The sequence below is a fragment of the Beta vulgaris genome, chromosome 6 (assembly GCF_026745355.1).
Source record: "Beta vulgaris subsp. vulgaris cultivar EL10 chromosome 6, EL10.2, whole genome shotgun sequence".
NCBI lineage: Eukaryota > Viridiplantae > Streptophyta > Magnoliopsida > Caryophyllales > Amaranthaceae > Beta > Beta vulgaris.
The window spans coordinates 16,190,114-16,198,416 of NC_079207.1; positions in this window are offsets into that span (position 1 = coordinate 16,190,114).

The window sequence follows — 8,303 nt, forward strand, 5'->3', positions numbered from 1 at the left end:
TAGGTTTTTAAGTTTCTAACTTTATACCTTTTAATTTTTTTAACATATAAACTTTTTTTACTAAAATAATAGAAATTCCGGTCCAACCGGACTGGACCAGATCGGAATCCTGATATTCGGTGGACTGGGACCGGATCAGAATCTCTGGTCCGGTCCAAATTTCGATCCAGACCGATTTGTGCACACTCACATGTGTCCCACATTGGAGAAAAGAGGAGGGACTAAATTACTTTATAAGCCTTGGAGTTACTCCTCATATCATCAATTGGTTTAGGATGGAACCTCCTTGGGTTGTAATTGGGCTAAACTCTCCTCCTCCTTATTGGGTTACTCAGGCCCATTTCATATAATCTGAAGTTTATTATTTCTGATTATCTTTCTAGTTATCTCTAAATTCTAATGACACTCACATGTGAGGGGGAGTGTTGAATCCCATTGTACTGGTGGAAAAAACCTTATATGTCACTTAGTATCTGGTGCGGTTTTTGTAAAACCACATCTGAAAATCAACAAAAAAAATGAGAGGGAAATTTGGCAAACAAAATCGGATACGGTCCTTAAAAAACCGCATTAGATTTTAAATCTGATGCGGTTGTTAGGACCGCATCAGATTTTTTTATTTTTTCTAAAATAAAAAATGGAACTCCAGCCCAATTCACCCAAGCCCGGTCCGTTTCCCTTATAACCCCAAACCCTAAAAACGCCTCCACTCTCTCTCTTATCACGGCCTACATGTCCGTCACTCCACTCCCACCCAAACCCTGACTCCCTCACTTCCCCTCTCAACGCCATCTCAACTTCTCTCTCTCCTCACCATCTCAACGCCTCTCTCCCTCCTCTCAACGCCTCTCAAACCTTAACTCCCTCACTTTCCCTCTCTCTCTCCTCCCTAATCCTCCCTCACGCACCGAATAATCGGAGGATCCCACACAAAGAAACGAAAATGAAGAACAAAAATCGAAGAAACCCACACAAAGATCGAAGAAAATGAAGAACGAAAAGCAAAATTGGGGAAAAAAGAGCGAAACGAAGAAAGAAAGAGACGAAGAATTGAAGAAATTGGGTTATTTTTTTCCGTTCTTTTACCATATTTTTTCTGTTTATTTTCGCTTTTTATTTGATTTCATGATTACATCCACAGTTTTTTTTTTCCTTTTTTTCCGTTTTTTTAGATCTAAGTTTGTTTTCGTTAATTTTCATTTCAGTTTTTTCCTTTTTTTTTTTTTCATTTTTTAGATCTAGGTTTGTTTTTGTTTTGTTTTCGTTAAATTTCGCTGTAACTAGTTTCATTTTTTTCATGCTGTAATTAGTTTCAATATTTTCATTTCAGTTTATCTAAGTTTATTATTTCATCATTCTACTGTAACTTGTGAATATTCATTATTTTTAATTTTATAATTAATGCATGAATTCAATGTACCATATTAGTTATTTTCAGTTTATTTTATAATTGATGCTGAAAATAATACGAAAATATGTTGGTTTTATTGCTGTATTTTTAGATTTTGTTGGGTTTTGTACTAGATACTTGTATTATACGAATACCTTGTGTGATGTTGTTGGTGCGCATAAGCTTGCAACTCTGTAGTGTAGAGTTGCAGGCTTTTTTTTTAATAACTAAATGCTACAATCTGATGCGGTCATGGCATTAGATTAATTTCTAATCTGCTGTGGGCCTATCTGATGCGGACCAAATTGCACCAGTAAGCCCGAATTTTGACTGCATCAGATGGGCTTTTTTCCACTAGTGTTGATGAACACATGTGAGTGTACCACATTGGAGAAAAGAGGAGAGACTAAACTACTTTATAAGCCTTGAAGTTACTCCTCCTATCACCAATTGGTTTTAAGATGGAACTTCCTTGGACTTGTAAGTGGGCTAAACTCTCCTACTCCTTATTAGGTTATCCATGCCCATTTCATATAATCTGAAAATTAACACCATAAATTCATATTGGTTCTCTCAACACTTTATGAAAAATTGTGGTCATTTTCTCTTATTAACGAGAAAAAGGGACCGAAATCCATTTTAAAATATGGGCTAGTAAATCTCCAAGACACCTTGTTTGTTATTTAGTACAATTTGCTTTCCCATGGAGTTTTACATATAAATTAGATTATTGGAGAGTTATGGAGATGAGGAGAGGTCAACTATCACTGAATTATTTACAAAGAATAAAATGGTGTTTGTTGATGGCGTTCTCTAAGTAAACCAGCAGCAAATTCATCTTAGCATGGACCAGATGCAATAATATAGTGATTGCGGATTGGTTGGATATTAGTATTGGATAATATTATATGTAAAGGGATAATATTATATTGTAAAGGGTAGAAGGGTACTTTCATAGTCATAGGCTTGTATTATAAACACTATATATATTGAATGCCAGTTTAACCTACAATAGGTTAACACAATTATTTCCTACACTTGTACATGGTATCACAACTTAGGTTTTCCTAAAGAAAAGAAAAAAAAAAAAACAAAACAAAACCCTAATTTTTTTCACGTACATCGTTTTTTTCTCCATGGATTCTGTGCCTGCTTCCGCCGCACCATCCACTGCTGCCCCGCCCTCGCCAGCGCTGACTGCAGCGCTTCCGACGATCTCGTCGATGTTTTCTACCCCTGCTGTGTTCTCCCACACGCACGCTGGCAGTTTCTTCGCCCAGCCCTGGTCCGCGGGAATCTCTGCCGTCCACGCCCCGGTGGTTCCTCTCTGTCGTCAGTGACGCGTGGGTCGTCGCGCCTCCCGCCTGGCTTCGCCACCACCTCGCCGGTTGTCTCTCACACTGCCGCCCAGCTGGCCAGTTTCTATGGTCTCCCGGCTTCGTTCCCCTCAATGACGCATAATGTTTTCTCCATGCCACATACCGGGTCTTCCAACCCAACTTCTTCCTTCCATCTTCCACAATTATCGGCTCCCAATTTGACAAATCTGGTAACTATTACATTATCTTCTCCTGAGGATTATTTGTTATGGAAAACGCAAATAACTTGTCTGCTCCTTTCCCATCAATTACTTGGTTTTGTTGATGATACTGCTGTTATTCCTACTCCTACTGTTATTGATGATACTGGTAATAACGTTCCCAATGTTCACTTTTATGAGTATTTGCGTGTTGATCAGCAAGTCAAGTCTTGGATTTTTGCCACCTTATCTAGGGATGTTTTTGTGGATGTTCATGACTTATTTACCTCTGTAGAAATTTGGACTAGATTGCAAACTAGATTTATGCATGCTAGTATGGCCCGATCTATGGAATTCAAGGGAAGGTTAACTCGTATTAAAAAGACTGATTCTCAGACAATGGATGGATATTTACGAGATATTAAGGTGATTGCTGATTCCTTAGCTGCTATTCAATGTCCTGTGTCGAACCAGGATTTAGTGCAGTATACCCTTTTTGGTTTAGATCGTGATCCTGAGTACGATCATATAGTTACTATCCTCCTACATTATCCTTTCCCAATAACTTTTGATGATTTGCGTCCCAAGTTACTACTGCATGAACAAAGATTGAAATCTTCTAAGGATGCATCTGATTCCTCATCCCATCATGCCTTACTTGCCGTTAAATCTACTGGTACTGGTTCACCTTCCTCCTCCCAGAATAATTCTGGAGGGAGAAATCGGGGCAGGAATAACAGATGCAGAGGTGGTAATAATAATCGTGGGGGCAACAATGCTCGGAATAATAATGGTTGGAATGGTGGAAACAATAGTAATCGTGGCTCTGGAGGAAACAACAACAACAATGGTAATCGGGGAGCTCAAATGGTATAAGTAAATTTTCTAACTTGTCATCCTATAGTATGCCTTGCCTAGATTATATTACTAATAATTTGTCGTCTGCAGGGAGTAATTCATCGAATAGTAATAATGTTACCTCTACCCCTACTTCTGATACATGTGGTTTGTGTTGGTTTCCAGGTCACCAAGCTACCTACTGTCCCTAGCGTTTCAATCATAACTTTGTTCCCTCCTCCTCAGAAAGTGTCACTCGAGCCTTAGCTGCACTGTCTGTTGGTGGTGAAACTAATGACTCAGTCTGGTACCCGGATTCGGGAGCTGCATCCCACATGACTCCTCAGGATGGTACGTTATCTATTAAAACTCCTTATACTGGGTCTAGTTCTGTTGTAGTTGGTAATGGTACCTTTCCCAATTAAAAGTACTGGAAATTTAACTCTAAAAACTGCAAGTCGTCCCCTCCGTTTATCATCTGTTTGTCATGTCCCTAATTTAAAACATAATTTATTATCAGTTAACAAGTTGTGTCATGAAAATGATTGTGTTGTGAGTTTTGATAAAAATTCTGTTTATGTTAAGGACAGATAACGGGGAAGTTCTGCTTCAGGGAACCAGTAAGCAAGGTGTCTACCCTCTACACCCACATTGTCCCTCCTGAGCCTTCTGTTCCTGCTTTCCTAGCCACTAAGGAGTCGGGTGACGTGTGGCATGCTCGTCTGGGTCATACATCTTCTAGCATTATAGGAAAATTATGTTCAAATAAATACATCACATGTACCTCTAAGTTTCATGATGATTATGTAGGATGTAAGTTAGGAAAAATACATCGTTTACCTTTTGATTTTGTTGAACATATTTCTTACCTATCCATTATATAAAATTCATAGTGATCTTTGGCAATCTCCTGTTTTGTCAAATCAATTATTTCGCTATTATGTTGTGTTTGTTGATGATTTTTCACGCTATTCCTGGATTTATCCTTTACGTCGAAAATCGGAAGCTTATTCAAATTCCTTATGTTTCAAAAGATGGTTGAAAATCTTTTTAATTGCAAAATTAAAATATTTCAAAGTGATGGAGGAAGGGAATTTGACAATTCTCCTCTTCTCCCACATTTTTCTGACAATGGTATTATTTTTCAAAAATCTTGCCCCCACACTCCAGCTCAAAACGGTGTTACAGAACGCAAACATCGTCATATCATTGAAATGGCACGTACTATGATTATTCATTCTGACTTTCCTGCGGAATTTTGGGTTGATGCATCATATACTGCCACTTACACTATCAATCGATTACCTAGCTCGGTTTTAGGGGGTGTTTCACCTTTTGAAAAATTATTTCTTCGTCCTCCTTCCTATCACTATTTGAAAACATTTGGATGTGAATGCTTTCCTTTATTCCTGAACTCTAAAAATCACAAACTGCAACCTAAATCTAAAACTTGTGTTTTATTGGATATGCATTGGAATATAAAGGGTATCGATGTTTTGATCCTACTACCAAGAAGTCTACACTAGTCGTCATGTTCTTTTTCATGAACATAAATTTCCATATCGTGCTTTGGTTGGTCCTGTGCCTAGTATGCCTTACACTTCACCCTTAGTCCTCACCTTTGACTGGCCCTTAACTAATGTCGCTAATGTGTCTTCTGCGTCGTCGGTTTTACCCGGCCCTGTGCCTCCCTCCCCTCCACTTACGAGCCCGTCTCCCTCGCCTCTAGTGGCCTCGGCCGTGCACGCTGCTAGCTGCACCGCTGACTCCCCAGCGCAAGCTGGCTTCGAGGCGCCACGTGCTGCTCCTAGTCCAGCCTCGCCTAGGTCGCTGAGTGTGCCTTCTCTCGACGGCAGGCTCTCGGCTGTGTCCCCGTCCCATGTTGGGTCTCCCTCGCCTCTCTCGTCGAGACCGGCTAGTCCGCTTGCTATCTAGTCACCTCTGGTCAGTCCTGTCTCCACCTCTCCCTTGCCTCCTTCGTCGTCTCTATCTGTTGCTAACAAACATCCCATGGTTACTCGTCTTAAAGATGGTGTGTCTTAGCCTCGTGTCTTAATGAATCTAAACACTGAAATTGTAGAGTCTGAACCTACTAATTTTAAACAAGCGTCTAAAGACTCGCGTTGGCGTCAAGCTATGTTAGATGAATATAATGCTTTGATTAAAAATGACACATGGGAGTTGGTACCTCGCAACTATGATAAGAATTTACTTGGTTGTAAGTGGGTTTACAAGATTAAATATCATTTTGACAGTTCTGTGGAGCGGTTCAAAGCCAGACTTGTTGTTTTTGGCAATCATCAGCAGGCAGGTATTGATTACTTTGAAACCTTTAGTCCTGTTGTTAAACCTACTACTGTTCGCTTGGTTCTTACTATTGCAGTTTCTCTTAAATGGTCTATTCGTCAGTTAGATGTCAAAAATGCATTTCTTCATGGTTTTCTTAATGAAGAGGTTTATATGCGTCAACCTCCGGGTTTTATTCATCCATCTAAACCTACTCATATTTGTCGTCTCAGAAAGTCCATTTATGGTTTGAAACAGGATCCTAGGGCCTGGTTCTCCGGTTTAGCAACTTCCTTTTATCTATTGGTTTCAAGTGCAGCAGTTGTGACACTTCTATGTTCACTCTCAAATATCGTGGTCATCTCATTATTCTTCTCTTATATGTTGATGACATTGTCCTTACTGGTAGTAGTCCTCCTCTTGTTGCCAAATTCATCTCTGTTCTTTCTTCTCAATTTGCTATGAAGGATTTAGGGGATCTTCATTATTTCTTAAGTGTACAGGTTGTGCGTACTCCCTCTGGTTTATTTTTATTTCAACATAAGTATGTTTCTGATTTACTTCGTAAATTCCATCTTCATATTGTTAAACCAGTTACCACTCCTGTTGTCTCTAGAGTAACATTGTGTCTGCTTGATGGAGAAGTTCTTGCTGATCCCACAGATTATCGTAGTATGGTTGGTGCATTGCAGTATTAACTATGACTCGTCCTGATATTGCTTATGCTGTTAATATGGTGTCCCAGTTTATGCATGCTCCTCGTACTACTCACCTTCATGCTGTGAAAAGAATTTTCAGATATCTGCAGGGCACTTTGGATTATGGCTGTATTTATACAGCAGCAGCTCTCCTACATTATTATTGCCTATTCTGATGCAGATTGGGCAGGATGTCCTGACACACGACGTTCTACTACTGGCTATGCTATTTTTCTTGGGAAGAATTTAATTTCCTGGCATTCTAAAAAGCAACCTACTGTCTCCAAATCCTCCACTGAAGCTGAATACAGGGTAGTTGCCTACACAGCTGCAGAAACTATTTGGCTCAAGCAACTTCTTGCTGACATTGGCCATTTTCTCCGTCGTCCTGTGATTGTCTATTGCGACAATGTCTCTGCTACTTATCTCACTGCTAATCCAGTTCATCATGATCGTAGCAAACATATCGATGTTGACTATCACTTTGTTCGAGAAATGGTTGCCAAGGGAGGTCTTATTGTTCGACATGTTCCTACACAGTCTCAGGTTGCAGACATCTTTACTAAAGGCCTATCTACTGACTTATTTACTAAACATCGTACCAATCTATCCGTTGTTTCACCCCGTAAAGATTGAGGGGGTGTATTGGATAATATTATATGTAAAGGGACAATATTATATTGTAAAGGGTAGAAGGGTACTTTCATAGTCATAAGTCTGTATTATAAACACTATATATATTGAATGCCAGGTTAACCTACAATAGGTTAACACAATTATTTCCTACACTTGTACAATTAGCTTCCTTGGGACCGATATATGGGTGCTGACTACAGAGAGTTAATCATAGGGCATGTTCGGCAAAATTAGTTGTTGGAGTAGCTGTTGGCTGTTGGAGTAGCTGTCAGCTGTTTAGGTAGTTGTTAGCTGTCGGCTAGTAGCTGTTAGCTCTTAGCTGTGAAAGTAGTTGTTTACAATATAAGTGTTCGGTAAAAGTAGACTGCTATGCTTATATATGATAAAAATAACATATTTTTAATTATAATATTAATTATAATAATGTGATTAATTACTATATGGTTAAATTAAATGTTTATATTATGAACACAATGCAATATATTCTTTTCATAACTAATAAATTTTAGTTGGATTTTGCGACTCTTAATATGATATTCAACTGTATACACTTTATAAAAACTAAAACCATCCTGTAATGAATAAAATATGAAAAATTAAAATTATTTCCAATACTTCAAAAATGTTGTATAGCTCTCCAAACAAATTAAATATAGCTGTCACGCAGAGGAGAAGTTATAGCTCCTGAATATATAATATTCTGTTAATCCCAAATTTTTATCCTTAAAAAGTGGGATTTTTTTTCCTTTGAAAAAAAAATAAAAAAAGTAGAACGGTACTTACAGAAACTAAACGCTATAAAATATAACGTTTGGAAAAAACTATCCAAAAATTATTTTAAACTCCAACAGCTACTCCAACCTCTACTATGCCAAACACTTAACTAGTGTTTTGACCTAGTCAAAACACTAAAAGCTAGTGCAAAAGCGGTTGCCGA